Raw genomic sequence first — 27,006 nt, forward strand, 5'->3', positions numbered from 1 at the left:
AGTTTCTCACACTAAAGAAACTATTCAGTATTTACACATGTGTGTCCTATTGATTTCACTTAAGAGTACCGCCTCAAGGTGCATCCATTTAGCAATAAATGTCTCTAATTTCTCATTTTTTATGGCTGAGTAGTACTCCATTTTATAAAAGAGAAACCCACATTTTCTTGATTCAGTCTCCAGTTGATGGGCATTTGAGCTGTTTCCAAGTTTTACCTATTACACACTGTCCTGCTGTGAACATAGGTGCACATATATCACTGTAGTATGATTCTTTTAATTCTTTGGGAAAGATACCCAGCAGAGGAATAGCAGGGTCAAATGGGACTTCCAGTCCTAGTTTTTTGAGGCTTCTCCATACTGATTTCCACAGTGGTTGCACCAGTCTAGACTCCCACCAGCAGTGGAGCAAGGTTCTTCTTTCCCCAGAGCCCCGCCAGCATTTGTCATTGGTTGATTTCATGATAGCAACCATTCTTTCTGGAGTGAGATGGAATCTCAGCGTTGTTTTCATTTGCATCTCTCCAATGACCAGTGATGTTGAACATTTTTTCATATGTTTATTTGCCATGTCTACTTCTTTGTGTGAGAAATGTCTGTTCATTTCAGATGCCCATTTTTGGATTGGGTCTTTAAATTTGGGAGGTCTGATTTTTTTAAGTTCTTTATAGATTCAAGATAGTAGACCTTTGTCTGAGGGAATGCTGGTGAAAATTTTTTCCCACATTGTGAGTTGTCTCTTCACACTGCTGGTGGTTTCTCTTGCTGTGCAGAAGCTTTTTAGTAAAAAGAGATCCCACTTGTTGATTGTTTGTGCTAGTTCATGAGCAACTGAGGTTTTTGTTCATAAAATCTTTTCCTACCCCAATATCTTGAAGAGTTCTACCTAACCTCTGTTCCAGCCTATTCAGTGTTTCTGTTTTTATATTTGGATCTTTAATCCATTTCGATTTTAGATTAGTTCATGGTGAGAGACATAGGTCTGGCTTTAGTCTTGGGCCAGGTGAAACCCAATTTCTCCAGCACCATTCATTAAAGAGACTATCTTTCCTAAAGTGAGAGTGTTTGGCTCCTTTGTCAAAGATGAGGTGGCTGAGTGTGTCTGGAGTTGTTTCTGCTTCTTCTAATCTGTTCCACTGTTCTTCAGGTCTGTTTCTTTGCCAGACCCTGCTGTTTTTATCACAGTAGCTTTGTAGTATAGTTTCAAGTTGAGGGTTGTGGTACCCCCTGCCATGTCACTATTACCTAGAATTTCTTGGGCTATTCTGGGTCTCTTCTTGTTCCAAATGAATTTTTGGATTGTTTTCTCAAGGTCTATAAAGTATGCTGCTAGGATATCAATTAGGATTGCATTGAATCTATATAGCAATTTTGGAAGTACAGCCATTTTCACTATGTTGATCCTTCCTACCCAGGAGCAAGGGCTGTCTTTCCATTTTCTGATATCATCTTCAATCTCTCTTTTTTCAAAGTGTTATAATTTTCAGAGAAGAGGTCTTTGATTTCTTTCATTAGGTTGATTCCTAGGTATTTCAGGTTTTTGGATGCTATTGTGAAAGGAATTGTTTGCCCTATTTCTCTCTCAATGAGTCTGTTGTTCATGTAGAGGAAAGCTATTGATTTTTGTGTGTTGACCTTGTATCCAACTACTTTACTGAATTTGGTTATTAAGTCTAGAAGACTTTTGGTGGAGTTCTTGGGATCTTCTATATAGAGTATCATGTCATCTGCAAATAATGACAATTTGACTTCTTCATTTCCTATCTTTATTCCTTTTATTTCTTTCTCTTCTCTAATTGCCTTGGCTAATGTTTCCAAAACTATATTGAACAGGAGTGGTGATAGTGGACATGCTTGTCTTGTTCCTGATTTTAGTGTGAAGGATTTCAGTTTTTGATCATTTAGTATGATATTGGCTGTTGGTTTTTCCTAGATGGCTTTTATCAGATTAAGGTAGAGATCATCTATTCTGATTTTTTGTAGGGTTTTTATCATAAATGCATGTTGGATTTTGTCAAATGCTTTTTCTGCATCTATTGAGATGGTCATATGGTTTTTGTCCTTGGCTCTATTGATATAGTGTATTACATTGATTGATTTGCATATATTGAACTATCCCTGTATCCCTGGAATGAATCCCACTTGGTTAGGGTATACGATCTTCTTGATGATCGTCTGCATTCTATTTGCCAGTATCTGATTGAGGATTTTGCATCTATGTTTATTAGTGAGATTGACCTATAGTTCTCTTTTTCGGTTGGGTCTTTCTCTGCTTTGGGGATCAAGGTGATGTTTGGTTCCAGGAATGATTTGGGGAGTATTGCTTCCCTTTCAATTTCACTGAAGAGTTTAAACAGTAGTGCAGGAGTTCCTCTCTAAATGTCTTCTAGAATTCAGCAGTGAAGCCGTCAGGACCCAGGCTTTTCTTAGTTGGTAAGTTTTAATTAGGTTTTCAACTTCATTGATTGATATTGGGTGGTTTAGAATTTTTAGGTCTTCTTCATTCAACTTTGGTAATTCATATGTGTCTAGGAATCTGTCCATTTCTTCTGTGTTGTACATCTTGTTGGCATATAGGTTCTGGAAGTAGGTATTGATGATTCTCTGGATTTCTGCTGGGTGTGTTGTAATTTCCCCCTTTTCATTCCTAATTGCATGAATTTGGGCCTTTTCTTTCTTTTTCCTGGTAAAGTTGGCTAAGGGTTTGTCAATTTTGATTTTTTCAAAGAACCAGCTCTTGGCTTCATTGATTTTTTTGTATTGTTTTCTTAGTTACCATTGTATTGATTTCTGACCTGATCTTTATACTTTCCTCCCTTGTATGAGCTTTGGGGTTGTCCTGCTCTTCTCTTTCTAGAAGCTTGAGGTTCAGCATCAGGTTTTTTAATTGAGAGCACTCTGTTTTCCTAATATGATTATTCACTGCTATGAATTTCCCTTGTAAGACTGCTTTCATTGTGTCCCATAGATTCCGATATGTTGTATTGTCATTGTCATTTAATTGAAGGAACTGTCTGACTTCTTCTTTAATTTCCTCTGTGACCCATTGGTTATTCAGAAGTGTGTTGTTCAGTTTCCATGTGTTTATGAAATTTTTTGACTTTCTTTTGCTATGGATCTCCAATTTCATCGCACTATGGTCTGATAATATACAGGGGATAACTTCAACCCATTTGCACTTACTTAAACATGTTCTATGTGTGAGTATGTGGTCTATTTTGGAGAATGACCCATGTGCAGCTGAGAAGAATGTGTATTCTGATTTTATGGGGTGGAACACTCTGTAAACATGTGTTAGGTTCATATCTTCAATAGTTTGATTGAGTTCTAGTATTTCATTGCTTGTTTTCTGTCTAGTTGATCTATCTATTTGTGACAGTAGGGTATTGAGGTCCCCCACTACTATTGTATTAGTGCTTGTATGGTTTTTCATGTCCCTTAGCATTTGTTTTATATAGTTGGGTGCATTAGTGTTTGGTGCATAGATATTTATGATTGTCATCTCTTCCTCTTGGACTGTTCCCTTTCCAAGGATATAGTGTCCTTCTTTGTCTCTCTTAATCAGTATGGGTTTGAAATCCACTTGGTCTGCAAAGAGGATAGCTACTCCTGCTTTTCTTCAGGCTCCTGTCGCATGGAGTATTGTTTTCCACCCTTTAACTTTCAGTCTATGAGTTTCCTTTTGAATTAAGTGTGTTTCTTGTATGCAACATATTGTTGGATCTTGCTTCTTGACCCATTCTGCCAGTCTATTTCTTTTGATTGGAGAGTTGAGACCATTAATATTGATGGTTATAACTGACATGTATTGAGTTGTCATTGTCATGACTTTTTCTTTCTGTTTGATCCTCCCCCTTTGCTTTTAATTTCTTGTCATGCCTGGAGGATTCATTCTGCTGGGCTTCCTAGGGTTGTGATCCCCATTGTCTTTTTCTAGGATTTTGTCTAAAATTTTTTGGAGTGTTGGTTTGGTATTCATGAAGTTCCTAATGTGCTCTTCGTAATGAAAGTATCTTATTTCACCATCAATTTTGAAAGATAATTTTGCAGGGTACATCAATCTGGGTTGGAGGTCGTTTTCCTTTAGGGCTTGAAACACATCATTCTGAGCTCTTCTTGCCTTGAGGGTTTGCATTGAGAAGTCTACTGTGATTCTGATGGGCTTTGCTTTGTATGTGATTTGTTTCTTTTCTCTGACTACCTGTAGAATTTTGTTCTTCTATTGGATTTCTGGAATCTTAACAATTATATGCCTATGTGTAGATTTGTTTTGATCAAGGCTAGTTGGAGTCCTATATGCCTTGTTTATCTGTATGTCAAATTCTTTTCCCCTGTTTTGGAAGTTTTCTACCATCACTGCTGTAAACAGTTTTTTTATGTCATCTGCACTCTCTCCTGTTTCTTCATTTACTCCAATCAGTCTTATGTCATTTTTCTTTGCATTGTCTAGCAGCTCCTCGATTGATTTCTCATGGTCCTTTAAAATTTTAAAGAATTTTTCCTTTTCCTGGTCACTAATTGCCATCTCATCTTCTATATCTGAAATTCTGTCTTCACATTGGCTAATTCTGCTGCATAGACTTTCAATGGAGTTTTTAATCTCCTGGAAATCTGTTTGCATCTGTTTTGTGGATTCATTTTGTTTCCTATGTTGGGATTCCATCATGTTCCTCAGCTCCTCTATTTTTTTTATCTGTATCCTCTGTAGATTTATTAATCATGTCTTGCACTATGGGCACAATCTTTGCTGTTATGTGAGAAATTATTTCTGATTTCATTTTTTCCAGATTGTCTTTCATTACTAGTTCAGGGAGTCCAGGTGGTTGAGTATCAATGTTCCATCTCATTTCCCTTTGGGGTTACAGTTGGTGATCTGGAAGTCTGGTTCTGTGGCTTGTTTACCTGTCTTCTCATTTTGACAGCCGGGGGGGGGGGGCGGGGTAGAGTGGGTCTGTGTTCCTGCTCGGAGCGGTGGCATGCCTACCTGGAAGCTTCCTCTACACTGGGAGCTGCAGCACGTCTACCTGGAAGCGTCCTGCTGCCTGTGAGCGGTAGTGCATCAATTTGGAGGTTTATAGTTCAAAATTTTGTGGTGCAACACAACCAATGCTCACACTTAGTAATTGCTTCTGGATTTTGCACTTTTTCACCCATGTTATTATTCAGGCTGTTTCAACCAGCAACTGTAAATTCTCGAATATTCTTGAAATGCCCTTTATGCTAACTTCATATTCTCCAGTTAATAAAAAACAATGAGTGGGAAGGAGGGGAAGGAAGAAAAAGAAGGAAGGAAGAGAGGGAGGGAAGGAAGGAAGGAAGGAAGGAAGGAAGGAAGGAAGGAAGGAAGGAAGGAAGGAAGGAAGGAGGAAAGAGAGGGAGGGAAATCAAACACCTGCCAGATTTTAAGAATGCATTCTATTTTAAACATTCAAATTGTAAAAGAATGTACTCATGTTTCATTACTGTGGGGATGTCACAGAAACTTTCTTCTCTGAGAAAACAGTAATTGTATCTGTATCTTGCACACCAATTTATGGTGGAATCTACAGTTCATAAAGCATCACAGATGGTCTTATCCTGAGCAGGTGAGCATTGAGATGTTTATGAAAGTGGAAGAATTGCCACCCTAAGCTCCTACCTAGAAATTTCCAAAGTCACTGTACATGTTATTCAGGGCAGAAGTGGTTGTGAGTCAGTGCTTCATGGTTTGAAAAAACAGAAGATGACTGATTCCTGAAGTGCTTTCTTCATTTTACTGCAGAGATCACTTGGCTAACTATAATTTTTTTCAAAATAGAAGATGTATAAAGTCCTTTAAAATTTTGTAATGATCACACAATTATTAAATACCTGTAAATTACCTTAAATAGTAGCCTGTATCATTAAAAAACATGCTCAGATATACATTAAACACTTCAAGAATGAATCTGTCAATGTGAAATGTGGTATGTCTCTGGAATTTCATGATGCAATGAACAACATCTTCTTAATATATAAAATAAAGAACTTATTGATCCTTTATATATATAAAATACCAGTCATCGCCTATAAATACTACAAAATGCACTGCATGAAAAGCCAAATTTAGGTGATAAAGTAGAGGAACCAAGTATTGGTATTGCTACATTTGAGGTTTGATTAGTCCAAGAGTATATTGTAAATTATCTAGGGCAGGAATTACTAACAGTAAGAAATGAGTGGCAGGTTAGTGGGTTGACCTTCATCTGTGTTTACATCTGCTTCCCTTCCCCTGTAGTGCCACCAAGTGCCACCTTCTCTCAGGTTAGCAGCAGCATTAGATTCCCATGGAAGCATGAACCATACTGTGAAATATAAATGTGAGGGGTCTAGTTGCACGTTCCTTGTGAAAGTTTAATTCTTGATGATCTAAGGTGGAGTTAAGCCAGTGAGGCTAGCACTAGGGAGTGACTACAACATTACCAGAAAGTTGTGAGAGCACAGAGACAGTAAAAAACCAGTTGCTTGCAGACTCATATCAAAACTCTATCAGTTAGTGGCAAATCATAAGCTGTATCTGGTGGTAGGCTTTACAGTGGCATATGAATTGATATACTTCAATTGTATAGATGCATCTGCTAGCAGGCATTACTCAGAATGTAACACTTATATTAGTCTGTGTGTGACCTGCCCATTCTTTTATTTACCACTTCCATCTATGCCTCTTTTCCACTTGTTTTAGTCATAGTTTGAGAAGCCTACAAGCCAGAATGAGTAATAAAACCACCATTACTAGACAGTTTTTTTTTGAAAAGGGACAAATATCCAATGATGATACTGCAGAAGATTCTAAGTCTGCCAATAAAAAGGAAACTGCACTTGAAATATAATATCCAAGACTTCTACATAAATTACCAGTTCACTGAAACATATGATTCACACTCTCAAAGCATTCTTTGTATAATATGTGGCCATCAGCCATGAAACATTCAAAACTGCTTCACCATATGGATGCCAAAGACTGAATTAAAAGGCAAAGCTTTTGAGTTTCCCGAAAGAAAAAAAAAAGCAGGAACACGAAGTATAGAAGCAATTATTGAAGGCCACCACTTCATCTGCAATGAGAGTTTCACTCTTAGTGGCAAACATATTGCTAAATCAAGGAAGATACTTGCTATTGGTGAAGAGTTGATCCTGCCAGCTGCTAAAGACATTTGTCATGAACCCTTAGGAGAGGCTGCAGTTCAAAAGATAGCTTGTGTTCCTTCTTTGGCTAGCACTGTAACTAGAGAAATTGATGAAATACCAGAGGATATTGAGGCACAATTGTTGGAGACTACTGAGTCACCATGGTACACCATCTAGGTTGATGAGACTACCAATGCTGACAACAGGCAACAATGCTTGTCTATGTGCAATATATTTTTCAGGATGATGTGCATTAGGCTATGTTATATGCATTTTAGTTGCCAACAGTCACTACAACTTCAGGACAATTCAAATCTTTGAATATTTACATGTGAGGAATTTTTAATCTGTCATTTTGTGTTAGTATAAGCACAGACAGAACACCTACCATGACTGGACAGCTTCTGGTTTGACTTCTTCAGTTAAAGAAACCACTTGTGAATGTGATTCTACACACTGTGGTATCCATACATAAATGTTGGCTAGCCATAAAAATTGTACCTGCAACATTTACAGGATGGGATTAAAATTAGGAATCACATTAAAGTACATACCCTTAGGTCAGTTTGCACAACTTTCTGAGGTGATGGACACAGATGACACCATCTTCTCCTATACACAGAACTGAGATGGCTTTCTACAGGCTACAGGTATATCACAGGCTAGAGTTTTTGAATTACAAGAGCTTCTCTACAGATTTCTTTTAGAAAAACAGTTATCCCTGGCAGCCCATTTCAATGACACAGAATGAGTTGCAAATCTTGCTTACTTGTGTGACATATTCAACCTGCTCAGTGAACTCCATCTGTCACTTCTGGGGAGAAAACAAGTGTGGTGAATCAGTAGACAAAGTGAATGTATTCAAAGCCAAACTGCAATCATTAGAGCAAGTGAACATTGTGAATTTTGGACATTTCAAACATTAGAAGAGATTTTGAAAAAAACTGAGCCAGGGCTTTTCTTCTCCTAGCTGGTGCATGATCACATATATCTGCTTTCAAAAGAATGTTAACATTATTTCCCAACCACAAATGACCCTCAAACTGGGTAGAAGTGGATCTGTGACCCATTTATGTATAACCCAGATGAATTAACTTTGTCTGTGCTAGAAGAGGATAAATCATACATTCTGAATTAAAGTCACAGTAGTATATTCTTAGTTTTCTTTTAAAAAAGCATTAAAAATCCTGCTTCCATTTCCAATATCCTATCTTTGTGAAATAGTTTTTTTTCAGTGACAGCAACCTAAATGAGATTATGGAGTAGGTGGGACACAAGCAACACACTTTTGGTATCACTGTCTACCATCATCCCCCAGTAGGTTCTTTCTAGTTTCAGGAAAACAGGCTCATAGCTCCCAGTGATTTTGCATTGTGGTGAGTTGTATAATGATTTTATTAGTTGTACAATCTAATCATGATAGAAATAAAACACAATAAATGTAATGTGATTTAATAATTGATAAAATCATATACCATTGCTCATAGAATTATTTTCCATGAAACTGGTGCCTGGTGCCTAAAAAGTTGAAGACTGCTGCTGTAGACCATGGGCAGAATTATAATAATGTGTGTTCACTGCACATATCTTGCTGTTCAATTTTGAAGTTAAGATTTAAAAGAATTTAATCTACAATAGTAATATCAAATAGAAATATAATGCAAGTCACATTTTAAAAATACAATTGGTATGTTTATTATAAAATACTTAATCTAATATATAAAATATTGTCAATTTAACATGCAATCAATATAAAAATTATTAATGACTTGTGTTGCAATTTTGGTACTGCATCTTTGAAATCTTCATGCTATTTGTTACCTGTAGTGTGTTTCAATTTGGACTTGCCACATTTCAAAGGCTCAATTGTCACACATGGCTAGTGGACACCATGGGACAGTACAGTTCTAGAGAGTTGATACAGGAGAGTTCATTCAGGCAACATTTGTGAATATTTCTATTAATCTATTCATAAGTATTAAATTAGACTGAATTTGAGATGATCCTCTGATTATTACATTTATTTTGGTATTATCTATTAAGAGTTAATTTGTATTAATCATTAGTCAGCAAGTCTGTAATACAGTTGTCTTTTTACAAAAATGCAACCCTCTGAAAGAAGGGTAACTGAATAGAGCACCTAATCTCCCACAAACACAGAAAATAAAATGTATACAGGCATCCTAAAAATTTCCATTGTTGAACTGAACATCACTGTAGGTAAAAGTGCTATATTCTCTCTTATTTTGTCTGTAGTCCTCATTTTTGAAGAGAGTCATTGGGGGTTAAGTATTCATCCTTTAGATGTATTTAAAGACAACATTCAAGAACTTGTGGACTTTGGTAACTAAAGTGTTCTCCTCCTTCAAATGACAGAGGAAACATTATAATTAAATCTTCTTTAAATGTAATTATATGTATTTACATACAATATTTTTGTATGTGATAAAAGCCAAAAGTTGATTCTTCCTGAAACTATGCTCTATCAAATACAGAAAGAATTTTTGCCAGCTTACAGGAGAATGGAACATACTTGGTTTAAAAAGCAATAGATAATTCTGTTTTCTTTTAATCCCAAGGAGTTAAAAAAGACTCTTGGTGATTAGTGATTGTGCATCCTATTCATTTAACAGTCGGAGCTCAAACTTTTAGGGTAATAGCTGATAACCCAAAGAGAGCCACAGTACAGTGTTGCTATTACAAAAAAGCCTTCTGGTACTGGGAAAAGATGAAAGAAAAAATCTGATTTATTTCCATCTTTTTAGTCTCAACTTTACTTCAAATTGCCAATTATATATGTTTATATATGTAGGAAAGTAAATGTAAAGAATGAATGAGACATTGTTCAGGAAGTCAAATCAACACTGAAAGCTAAACTGGATGGTTCAGACAGATTGTTTCTTTTGTTCTCATGAGCAAGCTATTATTCTTAAAATATTTGATAATATTCTTTATTTTCTATGTAAGATATAAACACATTCCTCAGGTTTGCAAAAAAATAAAAATGAATGGATTTTTATAATACGGATCATATTCAGAGATATTCTGAAATATTAATGCCATCATATCAGTTTCATCATTACACATTTTTAAGTTAAAATATATTATTTACAGGAGTATATCTGCATAGCTATCCCCTATTTGTGTTCCTTGGCATTTTCTTAAAAGGATCAAAATGCTTCCTATATTCTTATTCCATTTGCAACCTGTGAAGAAATAATTATTTTTTACATTATGGAAACAAATGAAGAAAATTTAAGCTTGGTCACAGTAATATACTCACTTGCTGATATAAGCCATATAGTTTATTACTTTATTAGTTCATATACTTTTTAAATAAATTATTTATTTTATGTAGATTATGTATAAAAATATTACTAATTCCAACTTACTTGTTTTATATGTATGCATAATTAAAAGTATTGCTTACTTATTTTTCACTATTACTTATATCCAGAAATTTGATTTATTAGTAAATATTCTAAGTGCATAAAGTATAAACCAGCAATATAAATGATCAGCTGCTTCATTATTGGCATAAAGCATAAACCTCTGACCAGAAAAGAAAATATATTCCCTCATATATTATAAGATGCTCCTTGTCATGAGAAATAGTCTTCTAATGTGAACATTTTAAGTAACAAATCATAATGAAATTACACTAACATAAACCCATAGAACTTGAAGAAAATCATGTTTAGATTATTTTCTAAACATGTCTTCAAAAAAGTAAAATGTGACAATATAACATTTATTTGTACATTTTCCAGTAGACGTTCATTGAACATCAATCTACGCCAGTCACTAAATAGATTTTAAAAATTAGATGATTAATGGTTTCTATCTTTAAAGAAATAATGGTCTGATAAAACTGCCCCAGAAAACAATGACAAATATTTCTGTGTTCACATGCTCACCTATACCTCCAAACATCTACATAATCATACATAGAGATGACATTGAAAGTTCTGTCTACAGAATAAAGACTTTATAGAAGATGATATCATTGAGCTGAGATTCAAATGTTAGAAGTATGATTACCAGAAAAACAGAAATGTAGTTCAGGCAGGAAGAATAAAATGTGTAAAGCTCAGAAGCAAGAAACAAAGGACATGCTCAGGACAGTTGAAGTGTACGGAGATAACAGTGATAAATGATGTGGTAACATGGGTCTCAGTATGGGTAATCTTGTGGGCAAATTCCTGAAAAATTATTCACTGTATTTATGCATTTGCAATAGCACTCATGTGTAGCCTGAAAAAGTTGTCTGTCTCTAGGATTTTCCATTCATATAATAAAACCTGGAGAGAAATCAGCTCTCAGACCACAGAGTGTACTGAAGGAATTTTAATTATGCATTTAAGGCTTAAGAAACAGACATTGGAAGAGAGGTTTCTGCATCTGCCCTAATCCTTTCAGGACCCCCACAGTTTCCTTAAGTACATTTTGATCACCTGCACATATAATTCCCTTGGATATTACAGAATTTCCTCAGTTTTGGTTGAATATTCCATTATACTTGATGGGTTTTACACAATCCTAATCAAATCTCTTAGGCAATTCTGAGTACTCCATGGCCTGCACAGAAAAACAAACTGTATAGTGCATGTGAAACCTGAATGAAACTACTGAGTAAAGAAAGTACTGGGACCCTCTTTATGATAGTTAAGGGATCACATAAACTTGATTTAATTTCATATAATTGTATTTGAGTCACTACTCTGTGTTAATACATCTGACTGAAAAACCATGTGGAATACAAAGCTTTGTAAGACACAGATTTTTAACTTCAAGTCGCATGACGCAAATTCAGGTGGATGGTATACTCAAAAGTTTTACTCTGATCGTGAGCAATATTATAGTTGGTACATAGTAGAACAGACTCTTTTTCATTATTTCTTTTCCCTGTGTTTTTTTAAAAAATAATACTTTTGAGCCATGGTTTTGCCAAAACTATGTTGAATCAGAGAAATGGCATACAGACAATCTCTACCATTGGTTGTGATGTCTTCAAATGTAAGCCTTTAAACAACCTTAGAGTTTTCCAGCCATGGAATGTGAACTCTATAAATATGATAAACCAGTGTATCAGTTAATTCTCACTATCCAATAAGCCAACCAAAAGCAATAAGCTTTCCTTCTTTTTTTCATTAATTTTATTGTACATTTTAGGTATACATTATGATTGCATTCATCATTGGGAATTTCTACCTGTACATGATATATCTTGATTCTTGTTTTTTTCCGATTCCCCTTCCCTCCCTTCCACCACTCCACCCCTCTCTTGATAAAGAGGAGAAATCTATTTAAATACCAAATTATTTCTCTGGTGTGAGAAACTGAAAGTGTAAATGAGGACCAAAATGTACAATAGATATTATGAAATAGGAAGAACACTCCATACCTGTCATCCAACAGTCTACATTGGTCATAGACCTCCAAGATGATGTGTAGGCCTAGAGAACTTTAAATCCCCATTTTATTGGTGAAAATAAGTAACACAGCCAGGTCAGATTTGAGAGGAAATAAAATAGATACTATAAAATTGCACTGCAAAACCATGGGTACAGGAGGTGGTAGAGAATGTGTTTTTATGAAATTATACTAATTTTTTATTCATTAATTATATCGGTACATTTTAGGGAAACAATATGATGACATTCATCATTGGGAATTTCTAGCTTTACAAGATATATCTTGGTTTTTATTTTTTTCCCCATTGCCATGCCCACACTTCATCCCCCACCCTCACCCCCATTTACAAAGACTTTATTTCCATTTTTTCCCCTTTCTCTTATTTATTCCTTTCCCTTCTTTCCTTATCCCTACCACTCCCATTTCCCCTTCCTCTTTGGACATTTTCTTTCTATTTCACATTACCTATTATACATTTTGATCCTTATTTACACTTTCAGTTTCTCACACCAGATAAACTATTCAGTATTTACACGTGTCCTATTTATTTCACTTAAGAGTATAGCCTCAATGTGCATCCATTTAGCTATAAATGTCTCTATCATTCTTTATGTCTGAGTAGTACTCCATTTTATAAAATAAACATTTTCTTTATCCAGTCTCCAGTAGATGAGCAATTGGGCTGTTTCCAACTTTTAACTATTACATATTGCTGTATATAGCTGTAGTATGATTCTTTTCATTCTTTTGGGAAAATACCCAGCACATGAATGGCTGGGTCAAATGGGAACTCTAATCCTAGTTTTTTGAGGTATCAACATACTGATTTCCATAGTGGTTGCACCAGTCTACACTCCCACCAACAGTGGAGAAGGGTTCCTTCTTCCCCACAACCCCACCAGCCTTTGTTTTTGGTTGATTTCTTGACAGCAGCCATTCTTTACAGAATGAGATGGAACTCACTCAGTGTTTCCATTTGCATCTCTTGAATGACCAGTGATGTTGAACATTTTTTCATATGTTTATTTTCTGTTTCTACTTCTTTGTGTGAGAAATGTCTGTTCATTTCAGATGCCCATTTTTGAATGGGGTCTTTAAATTTGGGAGGTCTGACTTTTTTAAGTTCTTTAAATATTCTAAATAATAGAACTTTGAGGAACAGCTGGTGAAAAATTTTTTCCCACATTGTGGGTTGTCACTTCACTGTGTTGGTGGTTTCTCTTGCTGTGCAGATGCTTTTTAATAAAAAGAGATCCAATTTGTTGATTCTTTTGCTGGTTCATGTTCAGGTTTTGTTCATGAAACCTTTACCTATGCCGATATCTGCAATAGTTCTACCTAAGTTCTCATCCAGCAGGTTTACTGTTTCTGTTTTAATATCTTTGATCCATTTTGATGTTAGTTTAGTGCATGGTGAGAAATATAGATCTAGTTTTAATCTTTGGCAAGTTGAAACCCAATTTTTCCAGCACCGTATTGAAGAGGCTCTCTTTCCTCTAGTGAGGGTGTTTGGCTCCTTTATGGAAGATGAGATGGCTGAGTGTGTCTGGAGCTGTTTCCACATCTTCTAAACTGTTCCACTGATCCTTGGGTCTGTTTCTTTGTCAGTACCATGCTGTTTTTATAACAGTAGCTTTGTAGTATAGTCTCAAATTGGGGATTGTGGTACCCCCTACCTTGTCTTTGTTGCCTAGAACTGCTTTTGCTATTCTAGGTCTCTTCTTATTCCAAGTGAATTTTTGGATTGTGAAGGGCTGTGAACTATGTTTGTGGAATTTCAATTGTGATTGCATTAAATCTATATAGCAGTTTTGGAAGTATGGCCATTTTCACAATATTTGTTCTTCTTACCCAGGAGCAAGGGATATCTTTCCATTTTCTAAAACCTCTTTAATCTCTTTTTTCAGAGGGCTATAGTTTTCAGAGTAGAGGTCTTTGGTTTCTTTCATTAGGTTGATTCCTAAGTATTTCATTCTTCTGGATGCTATTGTGAAAGGAATTTTTTCTCCAGTTCCTCTCTCAATGAATCTATTCTTCACATACAGAAAGGCTATTGATTTTTTGTGTGTTGACCTTGTATCCAGCTACTATGCTGAACTTGATTATTAAGTCTAGAAGACTTCTGGTGGAGTTCTTAGGGTCTTCTATATAAAGTATCATGTCATCTGAAAATAATGACAATTTTACTTCTTCATTTACTATCTTTATTCATTCTGTTTCTTCTCTTGTCTAATTGCTGTGGCTAATGTTTCCAAAACTATATTGTACAAGAGTGGTGATAGTGGACATCCCTGCATTGTTCATGATTTTAGTGTGAAAGATTTCACTTTTTGACCACTTAGTATGATGTTGGCTGTTGGTTTTTCATAGATGTCTTTTATCAAATTGAGATAGAGACCATCTCTTCCATCTTTTCTGAAGGATTTCCATCATGAATGGGGGTTGAATTTTGTCAAAAACTTTTTCTGCATCTATTGAGATGATTATATGGTTTTTGTCCTGGGCTGTATAGATATAGTGTATTACATTTATTGATTTGTTTATGTTGAACCTTCCCTGCATCTCTGGGATGAATCCCACTTGGTCAGGGGGCATGATCTTCTTGATGATCTTCTGCATTCTGTTTGCCAGTATCTTATTGAGGATTTTTGTATCTGTGTTCATTAGTGAGATTGGCCTATAGTTCTCTGTTTTGGTTAGGCCTTTCTCTGGTTTGAGGATGAAGGTGATGCTTGCTTCCAGTAATGAATTTGGGATTATTGCTTTCTTTTCAATTTCGCTGAAGAGTTTAACAGTACTGGCAATAGTTATTCACTAAATGTCTTGTAGAATTTGGCAGTGAGGCCATCAGGACCTGGGCTTTTCTTTATTGGTAGGTTTTCAATTACATTTTCAATTTTGTTGATTGATGTTGGGTTGTTTAGAATTTTTAGATCTTCTTCATTCAACTTTGGTAATTCATATGTATCTAGAAATCTGTCCCTTTCTTCTATGTTTTCCATCTTATTGGCAAATAGATTTTTAAAGTAGGTACTGATGATTCTCTGTATTTCTGCAGGGTCTACTGTAATTTCACCCTTTACATTCCTAATTTCATGCATTTGGGCCTTTTCTTTCCTTTTTTGATAAGGTTGGCTAAGGGTTTGTCACTTTTTTTTATTCTTTTGAAGAACCACCTCTTAGCTTCATTGACTTTTTTATTGTTCTGTTAATCTCCATTGCATTGATTTCTGGTCTGAACATTATTATTCCCTCCCTTCTATATGCTTTGGGTTTGTTCAGCTCCTCTTTTTCTAGAAGCTTGAGGTTCAGCATTAGGTTGTTTATTTGCTGTCACTTTGTTTTCCTAAAATGATTATTTATTGCTTTGAATTTCCCTCGTAAGATGGCTTTCATTGTGTCCCATAGATTCTGATATGTTGCATTGCATCAGCATTGTCATTGAATTGTAGAAACTATCTGATTTCTTAATTTCCTCAGTGACCCATTGGTTACTCAGAAGTACATTGTTCAATTTCCGTGTGCTTATGAAATTCTTTCAGTTTCTTTTGCTATTAATCTCCAATTTCATCACACTATGATCTGATAATACGCAGAGGATAACTTCAATTCCTTTGCATTTACTTAAACGTGTTCTAGGTACACGAGGGTTTGTGTTGCAAAGTCTGCTGTGATTCTGATGGGCTTTCCTTTGTATGTGATTTGTTTCTTTTTCTCTAACTGCTTGTGGGATTTTGTTTTTCTGTTGGGCTTCTGGAATCTTGATTAGTATATGCCTAGGTGTAGAGTTTTTTGTTTTTGTTTTTGTTTTTGATCATGGCTAGTTGGAGTCCTATATGAGTCACTTATCTATATGTCAAATTCTTTTTCCCTGCTTGGGAAGTTTTTTGCCATTACTTCTGTGAACAGTTTATTTCTGTCATTTGCGCTATCTTCTATTTCTTTATTGACTCTGACCAGTCTTATGTTATTCTTTTTTGCTTCATCTAGCAGCTGCTGGATTGATGTCTCATAGCCCCTTACAATTTTAAAGAAATCTTTCTTTTCCTGGTCACTAATTGCAATCCTGTCTTCTACATCTGATATTCTGTCCTCACATTGGCTCATTCTTCCATGTAAACTTTCAAAGAGGTTTTAATCCCCCAGATATCTGTTTGAGTCTGCTTTATGGATTCCATTTGTTTCCTATGCTGGGACTCCATCACGTTCCTCAGATCCTCTATGTTTTTACCTGTGTCTGCTCTAGAGTTATTAATCATGTCTTTCACTATGGACACAATTCCTGTTGTTATCTGAGATATTATTTCTGATTCTATTTTTTTCCAGATCCTCTTTTGTTGCCAGAGAGTTCCTCTTTGTTTCAGGGAGTCCAGGTGGTTGGATATCAGATTGTTCCATCCTGTTTTCCACTGAGGTTGCCTTTGGTGATCTGATATCTGTTTTTGAGTCTTGTTTACAGGTCTTCTCATTTCACCATATACAGTCTGGTGTGCCTTTCCTCGAGGTAACTCTGCTTGCTCAGTGGGCTTCAATTCTCATCAAGCTTCTGAGAGCCCTTCTCTCTGCTGCTCACCACTGGACCAATTCCTGGGTTCAGAATGTTGCCCTTCTGGATCCCTACACTGCACTGTTGTCCAGGCAGAGTTCTACCTGGGGCCTGTGCAACCTTTGGGATGGTATCTGGGTGGGTCTCTGTCTGGCGCCTGCATGCCTGCACCAGTTTTCCAGGAAAGCCTTTGACTGTGGTCTGCATGCCCAAAACACTGGTGTTTGGGCAGGGTCCTGGCTGTGGCTTATGCACCCATGCTGCTGTTTTCAGGCCAGCTTCTGGCTGGCAAAATGATAATATTTTTGAAGCAAAGGTCTTCTAAACTTAAAGTTTATCACACCAAACAACAGTAAGCTACCCCCAAAAAAATTAAAGAAATTTCAAAAACAACACTATATATTTCTATATTTTTAATTATATGTGTTTTACATAAATTTGAAATAATAGGTACCGTGAGAAATAAAGTCACTGGCTACCTCTTGCCTTTATGAAATAATGGCCTGATAATAAACTAACAGTAAAACTATCCTTAAAAAAGCAACAACAAAAGACTGTATAGATATCCCCTCCACATAAACTCATACAGATGATATTGTAAACATCCTTTTCTATAAATTCTTTACCAACTGAGAGGTATAGTTGGTAAAGGATTTACTGAAAAAGGTGTTAGTTTCCCATCTTATTTAGATGGACACTTGAAATGTGCTATAGAGTAGTTAAATTAAAGACAAAAACAAAAATATTACAAAAGGTAATCCATAGATTTTTGGAGAGTTTCCACCAAAATATAAAAATACTACTTTGAAAATCTATTTTTCTAAGTTCTCCTTTGTTTTTCCAATTTAAGATCTTATCCTAGAACCTCAAGTATCCTATGGCTGGTACCTAAATGCAAAAAAAAAAAAAGTTTCCCTTTTTTGTATCCTCCAATGTGATTCCAACAATGTCAGTTTCCTACTTGATGGTTCCTTCTCTAATCTTTTCTACACATTCTTGTCCAATTTTACCATTAAGAGATACCACAACATGACTGTGGATGAGACATTAATGTTGCTTTTTTATGAGAACACTGACATTAGCCTAAGAATAAAAGCCCATATCAATAATCAAATTCTTTCTGTGGTGTGGGAGACAGAATTGTTTAGCAACACTTGGACCTTCCCTAAAAGTCATTCATTTCAGATATTTACACCTTGTTTTCTCACATATGTGGAATCAGAGTGGCAGGGAAGATGACAGGAAAGTAGAAGACCTACTAAGGAAGGGGAAGAAGATTGAGGGAGGGAATACAACCAAGCAGAGCAAGGGGAGTGGACATAATCAAAGCATCTTATATGTACCTATGGAAATGCCACAATGAAACCCACCAATATGTATAATAAATATGTATGCAGCAATAAAATAAAATCTCCTAATTAAAAAAAACTCTGTGCCTCCAGGTTGACAAAAGTATAGTAATTTTACCCTCACACTGGAAAAAGTCCTGCTGGTTCCACCCAGTTATGGGACACAAGTCAGGGATGATTAGTTTCAGCTTATGCTAGAGTGAGTGTGGTGGGAAAAAGGCAAGGCTCTTGCTACCCCTCTTGATTCTTCTGAGATGAAAAGAACAAGATTTATTACATGTTGCATGGCCTTTAAAACTACCTAGAAAAATCTATGTGTTTTTTTACTGACTGAAAGTATGCATACTCATTGTGTTCATAGCCTGGTTTAAGTAAAATAACTCAAATGATCCATGTTTACATTTCACTGCTAGTGTCCCAAGCACAATCATGATTTGCTTACTGCTCATCCTTGGAACACATCATGCTGTTTGTGTTTTTCCTCCTTTGGGACCTAGTTGTTAGCTTCCCTTTTGACTGGCATGAATGCCTGCAGCTGTTCCTGCTGTCTGACCCTAATAGTGCCCTGTCTTGTGCCTCTCAATGATGGTGGTATTTTATTTCATCCATTCAGTCATTCAACAAGTATTACTAGAAATCTATGCAAGGAACTTAAAAAAAAACTTTTAAGGTGATATGAATATTTTCTCATTTATCTGTGGTTAGTAGGTAGTAAATGGAGGTAAAAACCAAATGTATTGATTTGTATTTTGTTTTCACATTTTTTTTTTGGTGGTAGTGGTGGTACTAGGGAGTGAACCCAGGGCTTTCACTCTTACTTATATCTGTAGCATTTTTTACATTTTTGATATAGAATCTTACTATGTAGCTAAGTTGTTCAGGCTAAGCTTGAACTTCCTATCCTCCTACCTCAGCCTACAAAAGTGCAAGAGTGCTGATATTATAGGCTGATCTTGCAATGACTGGCTGACATCATTTTATACTTTTGTTTTTCTTAGTACATGTTTGTAGTACATGCTGATTGCATTCTTCATGGGAAGTTGGTACATGTATATAACACAAGTTAATTCTATTATCATTCCCTTTTCCCCTCATCTTTCCATTTCTTAATTCCCTTCCCTTTTCCAAAAGATCTAATCTCCCATTTATCATATTATCATTTCTTGTGCTGTTTAATTTATTTATATTTTGACATTTTCATATAAGAGAAATCAATGGATATTTAAACTCTCATGTGTTTGATTTAATTCACTTGACATTCTGGACTCAAATTGCTTCTATTTTCCTACAAATGTCTCAAATTAAACCTTCTTGATGGCAAAGTAGTACTACATTGTATATGAACAGCACATTTCCTTTATTCATTCATCCACTGATAGACATATAGGCTTCCCAGATTCAGCCATTATGAATTGTGCTACTACAAACATGGGTATGCATGTATCATTATAAAGTGAGTAGACACTTCTCAGAAGAGGAAGTACAAATATTCAATAAATACATGAAAAAAGTTCAACATCTCTGGCTGTTGGAGAAATACAAATTAAAATAATATTGAGATTCTATCTTACTCCAGATAGAATAGCCATCATCAAAAACTCAAATAATAATAAATGCTAGTGAGGCTACAGGGAAGAAGAACGTTTTCTACATTGTTGGTGGGAGTGTAAACTAGTAAGACAATTATGGAAATCAATAAGCAGATTCCTCAAAAAACTAAAACTATTACACCCAGTCATTCCCCTTCTAGACATCCTCCTAGAAAGAGTTACTGACATCATTTTTCTTAAGAGAGTGTTATGCAATGATAAAAGTCCTAGATGAAAGTATGTGATGGACACCTGTAAAAAGCATGCTGTGTTAGTCCACATTTTGTTACCATAGGAAAATATATGAGGTGAAGTAAATAATAAGGAAAAGAGGTTTATTTACCTGATGGCTCTAAAGGACAGGGAGTCTAAGAGCTTTGCACTGGCATCTGGCGAGTGCTTTCTTGCTGCACCTTTGGCATCACATGGAGAGACCTAGCACACATGCTAGCTTGGGTAGCTCTTCTTTTTATAAAGCCATTGATGCCATTAATGAGGGTCTCACCTTCCTGACCTCACTTAATCTCAATTCTTTGCCAGAGGCTCCACTTCCCTATTACCATTTGCCTATGAATATCTGTAGTAAGTTTCCAACACATAAACTTTTAAAGAACATATTTAAATAATAGTAGATGCTGAACATTTTGTCCCTTCAGCTGAAAACAAAATACACATTCAGTTCCATCTCTCTAAGGTTGTCATCTTTTCAACCCATCATACAAATTCTAAAGTACCATGTCATTTTTGTTCTTTCTCACTCCTAGATAACACAACCTCTTATAATCTCTGCGAGTAAAAATAGTCTCATGTCACTACTTTGAATGTCCATTAAAAATACTGATTTTGGCATGCCACTAAATCTTATACTTTTCCCTATCCTAGGTTTGCTTCAAGCTAAGGGCTTGCATTTGTCCTTCTGTCTTCCACCTGACCTTGTCAGAGACTTCCCTCTCTTATTGGCTTCTCTGAAAGGAAGGATTTTACTCAGACAGGTATTACAAATAGACTATCTCTGTGGTCGTGAAGAACAATAAGTTGACTCACTTTCTTATGTGTCTTGGGTCTTCAGAGGTTTCCTGCCAAGCTTCTGTCTGGAAAATGGGAAGCTTTAACCCAGAGTATGAGCCTCTATTCTGAGAAGTTGCTTGATACTAAATCCTCAGCTGCTGGATACACCATAGTGCCTCTTCTTTCTTCTTGTGCTGACATCTTCTTGCCCCTTGAGGTAGCACTGTGGGGCAGTGTAATGGTCCTTTCCTGGTGCATGGTCTATATCTGATTCACAAGAAATGGTGGCATATTCTTTGCAAACTGGGGAAGTTCAAGCAATCTCAGTGAACTACTGGTGACTCTGCCAGTGAGGTAAGGATGTGGTATGTCACATGTCATGTGTGTTCTCAAGGATCTCCTCACCAAGCCTGGGCATAGAATTTAGCCAGTCTCAAAATTTCCTCCTTGGAGGAAGGGGGGAGGGTCAAGTCAAAGAGCACTCTCCAAAGAATTTCTTTGCCAATCTCTTCTTTTTTCACACTGTCGCTGATAAATTTTTATATCTTTAATCAGCAGAGGAATACAAGAATCACAGTTTTGTTCCATTTCCCTTGAAAGTCAGCATACACAGCTGGGTTTGTCTGCCCAAATTCTGTTATTGGATACTTTTCTTTATGGTAACTCAATTGAAACCTGAAGCAGGCACAGTCCATTCTAACTTCCTATTAACACTCACTATATAACTTTGCAGAAACAATTTTCTAGTTCTGTATTTCCTCCTTCATAAAATGAGAGATTGAAGAGCATCCTCTAAGGTCCTTTCCAGGTCTCAAATTTGGTGGTTTGGTAGTTAAGTTTCTACAGGCAGTGCAATGCAATGGAAAACACATTGAGACAGCTGTCAAGATGAAATCTCAGCTGTAATTCTATTAACAAAATCAATGACATTAAGCAAGTCTTAATTTTTCTGGGATTCGGTTTTCTCATTTATAAAAGTGACAGGGAATATTCATACAAGATCATCTTTTCCAGAGAAAATTTTATTTATCATTTATTATTTGGCAGAATTTCTCCAATTAAAATCCTTATTAAGTAGCACACAAAAAATAGTATTTAAACAGGAAAATATTTCAATTAAGCCCAAAACTCATGAAATCTCATAACTGTGATTTCATTAATTGTGAATTAAGAAATCTCCTGACCAGTATAAACATCATACAAAATGCAGGATTTAAAACACTTCATTATCTTCGAGAGATTCATAATATAATAATTAGTGGACACTTTTAGATTCTGAAAACTTGGTTTTCCTATTCTGTGTCTGATTCTTCCCAGCTTTATGGGCACATATTTATCACTAGACCCTCACTAATTATATTAACATTTACTTAATGGCATTGAGGATCATATGACAAAAATATTGAAAATGACTTTTAAGTGGAAAGTAGTATGAAACCAGTGCTGATTGTTTTACTTCAATGCATAAAATACTGTAGGAAGAAAACCATTATTTTTTATACTTGTCCAGGACAGTGATGAGAGAATAACACAGAGACTATTACTAGAATTTCTAAAGTGATTATAGAGTAGCCCATAATATAACTGGAAGCAAAGGAGGCATGAAAACCATGGGCCAGAAAATGAAGTAGATTCTGGATGTTAGTGAGGAACAGATTCCAAGACCTTTGTGAATTTGCCAACTAGAAATATGTGTCCAGGCTCTTGTTTCTCTGTGAACTCACATTTCAATCAAGCCACACGTTTCTTGTGAATGCCCTCATGTGAGTTGTTAGAGCATTGGCTATAACATTCCAGTCATATTTTATCTAATTTCCACAGAGAGGGAGTTATGCTTGTTCATATGGTTAGTCCAAGTCTTTGCTAAAAGGGACATTTCACTCTGTACATGTACCTAGAGTTTTGCTATCTGGATATGGATTATTACTGTTTTAGACTTTTTGATATTTGCTTAACTTTCCATCTCAACACTTCGTTTTCTTTTTAGGGATAATATAAAAAAGAAAAAGTCTGTTATAATTCTTAGTTTTTTAATCTTTAAAAGAATTATTATAAAAGTTCATTTCCTATATAAGTGGGATACTTTCATTCTTTACTCTAAGAGTCAAATGATTTTTCAAAATGAAATATTTCATCTAAACATCCTAAAGCCTTGAATCCTGAAGTGCCAAGGCTCTGCTACTATACCTAGTTAGCCTCCCCATAATCCATTTCCTTAGTAATTTGATTTTCTTTTTCCTAATCTGACTACTTCAGGCCTCTCTCCTCAAAAACTCCAACACTCCCATTTTTCTCCTTTTAACTGATAATCTCAACTTTTAATCACCTAAGAGAATAGAAATAGCAAGGCAAGAATTCCTCCAGTAAAAAAAAATTCCTCCGTCCTCCCAACACTGATTGCCAGTCTTCCTAGTGTCTTCTCTCTTGCAGTCATCCCCTCCTGCTTGGTCACTTCATTTCTTCTCACCTCAGAGTCATGACCACAAGAGACAAAAAAAGCTGCATTAACACCTGTCTTAGAAATCCTGTTACCTCATTTGTCTGTATTTTTCTAAACTTAATAGTACACTGCCTCCCTTCCATACTCTCCTGGGCCCCTTCTAGTGAGGCTGAATTCCCTAGTCTTAGGTAACAATAATCTCCAGTTTACAAGACTAGCTAAGTGTGTTTTGTATCCTCATATTTCTCAAATGATTAACTTTTGCTATACTATCACAGTTGTCTCTTGCTTGCTTCTCTAAGCCTCTTCTCTTTTGGCTTCTGAGAATTGGTGTTCTCCTGTTTTGTTTTGATTTTCTATCACATTAGCTTTTCCTTGTATGTTGACCCCTTTTTCTCAACCTAAATATAATAAAGCCCAACAGCTTGGTAGTATGTTTCTCTTATCCATTTACAAATAGTCTCTAGATTGGTGGCCTATACCCTTTCTCTTCTCTACGTATATATAATTCACCCACTATCAGCTTTAAATAAAATATAGGTGATTTATAAGGTTATATTAAGGTCTCTATATTAAGGCCCAAACTTACATATCTAGCTGGTACTTAGTGACTTTTGCTAAAAATATTAATCAGAGTTAGTGCGGCAGAAACAAAATTATTTTATCTTCCAGATGCCTAAGCCATTTTTTTTTCTTTCTTTCTCCCTCTCAAGCATCCTGACCTCTGTAGGTACACAGATGAAAATCCTAAACTTTATCTATGATTCTTGTCTTTCCTTCAACATCTCATATCCAGTTCACAAGCAAGTCAAATTGGCTTCCATACTGACAATATAACTAGCTTTTCTCTATCTGAACTCACAATTTTTGACCCTATCATTGTTTCTTTAACTTTAGCAATAGCCTCCTAATTAGTACATCAGTTTCTACCTTTATCTATATTTAATTAGTTTCCCATTTAGTATGTGTCTAATGATACAACTGCATTTGAGACTAATACATTGCCATTGCTTTTAAAAATAAATCTGTGCAAAGTAAAGAAAATCTTTTCTCGTGTGAAATATATTTGTCTTTTTGTAACAGACTAGAGATTATAGATACACACACATGTAATAAATGATTGGATAGTTGAAACAAGCAAGTCAATGAAACATGGAAAAAAATTTTTAGTTTTTACTTTTGGTAATAACTAATTTCTAAAAGTTTAAATGAGCTGAGATATATAACAGAAAAGAATGCAAAACTATAAATTTTAAAATAGAATGGCACTTTTAAAAATATATGCCCTGAGAACTAATTTCTTTGAGTTGTGTTCTGATTCCTAGAAGGGGACATTCTCTTGAGTAAATGGACTTGGACACACACACACACACACACACACACACACGCGCGCGCGCATGAAGCAGTGGCCTGCACTCAGTAGGGTTTCTTGTATCAACAATCGGTCCCCTTTTTCTAAGTCACAAAACAAGGTTCTGCCTGTTGCTCAGTAGAGGAATAGAAGAGTCACTAATTTTATTATAATGCCTTCAGAATCTTTGTGGATTTAGTTTACTTCATTAGCCTGTATACAACGTTTATATATGGAGTCAAACTTATCAAAACAATCAAACTCCCACCAATCATTAAGAGTATGAAAATTATTGCTCAAAAACAATCTGCCCTTTTTCTTCACAGTCATTCCTAGCTCCTGATGAGCCTAAACTCTCTGCAATCTGCCTAAGTGTGTGAATCATGGCACACTATTTGAGGTGAAAAAGAAAGAAAAAGCCCTACTTTCCCAGGCATTTAGATTTGAAATCATGACGGTGTTCCAGTGTTTGTTTGTTTAGTGGCCATCAAGTGGCCATAGTGCTGAAAAATATTACCGGACTACATCTCATTTTGGCTTTGACCCAAAAACTCCCCCACTATAGATGTTCTCACTGACCTAAATAAGGGGGAAATGACTTTACCCTAAACCTTAATTCACCAGGAAATGTTCATAAAACTGCTTAGCCTTGCTCTCTTAATGCCGAGTAAAGTAAGAAAAACCTACTCCATCTCTATATGGATAAAACCCTGCACCTTACATTTTGCCATTGATGACTCACATAATGAAAAATATTTCCCTCCTGTTGTTAGCCTTCCCCATCTCAGATTGCTCACCCTCGTGGGGTCCAGGGCCAACCCACCATGAGGCAAAGAAAGCCTCACTCACTCTCCCACCACAATAGTGCCTCCTGAGCCCTAGAGAGAGCACTGTGGGAAAGCAATCAAGACAGCAGAGTGACTTAATATTCTGCTGTCAGAATAAAACTTCATAACTCATGGATGTGAAGAATTGACAAAGAAACCTGAAGTCCAATCAGTTTTTACTCATCAGAGTCTCATTGTCCCTGGGAATAATATAAAATTCAAACTCAATCATAATCTGGTTCATTTCCCCCCCCCAAAAAAAAACCTCTGGGTCACACTTTCATTTTAATTGTTTTAACATAATGTCCGCACCGTTGTGTACTCACTCACTCACATTTGGATGATAAGCTCTACAGCAGTAGTGCGAAGGTATCTTTACAGTGTAAGGGGAAGCTATTCTATAAATGTGCTCTGTGTGTGTGGAGAGAGATGGACAGAGAAAGAGAGAGAGAGTGAGAAAGGGAAGAAGGCAAGAAAGAGATGGAATAGGATGGGAAAGGAAGGGAAGAAAGGGAGGAGGAAGAGGGAAGAGGATGAAAGAGAGGGAAGGGAATCCTACAATATAAAAGTGCAGCAAGGCAGAAAGATATTTTAGCACTTCAAATGAAATCAGCCATATATAAATTTTAAATCAAAACTCAGCAGCTAAATCTTAGCCCTTCAAGGTTGACAAGGCTGACTTTAGCTTTGTGTTGTCCTTCTAATACTCACTCTTACTTGTTTTAGAAGTTAAAGTATTCATAAGAGAACAAAAGCAAACTTCTGGGCAAGAGGCCCTCTTCCAGACAGTGCATCTGCCAGCTTATAAAACCCACTGCCCAGAAGGAGCATGAAGTTTTTTTGTTCTACGTACTCATCAATGATGAGCTATTGATTTTTTTTATTTTACCATTTCCTCCTTGTGACAAAATAAAATTATTGGCAAAATTATTGTAGAATACTTGCATAAAATATATAGCTATGATCTGTATTAAAGATAATGCTCTGAAATACCCACAATTTTTATTAAATTCCAAGGAGTGCTCACATACATAAGATTCAATTCAGAGACTTTGCTGCTTTAATCATACATAGCAGTGGAGATGGCTAAGGGTCTGGGAACATAGATATTTGTCATTTTGTAATTTCTGTGGAGACTAGTAAAATGCCTCTATGGTATAAAATGTAATAAGAATGTATTCCACTTCCTACTTTATTTATGATGTAATTATGTAAATATAAATATATTTTAATGTAGCTTCTTTTTAGCTCAAGTACTTCCACCTGCACCATGGTGTTTAAGGTATACTTTTCTAAAATCCTTATTCTGAGGCAGTCAAATATGTGTTGCTTTCT

The sequence above is a fragment of the Heterocephalus glaber genome, unplaced genomic scaffold, assembly GCF_053883595.1.
Source record: "Heterocephalus glaber isolate CG9 unplaced genomic scaffold, H.glaber_assembly_v1.0 deba00000122, whole genome shotgun sequence".
Classification (NCBI taxonomy): domain Eukaryota; kingdom Metazoa; phylum Chordata; class Mammalia; order Rodentia; family Bathyergidae; genus Heterocephalus; species Heterocephalus glaber.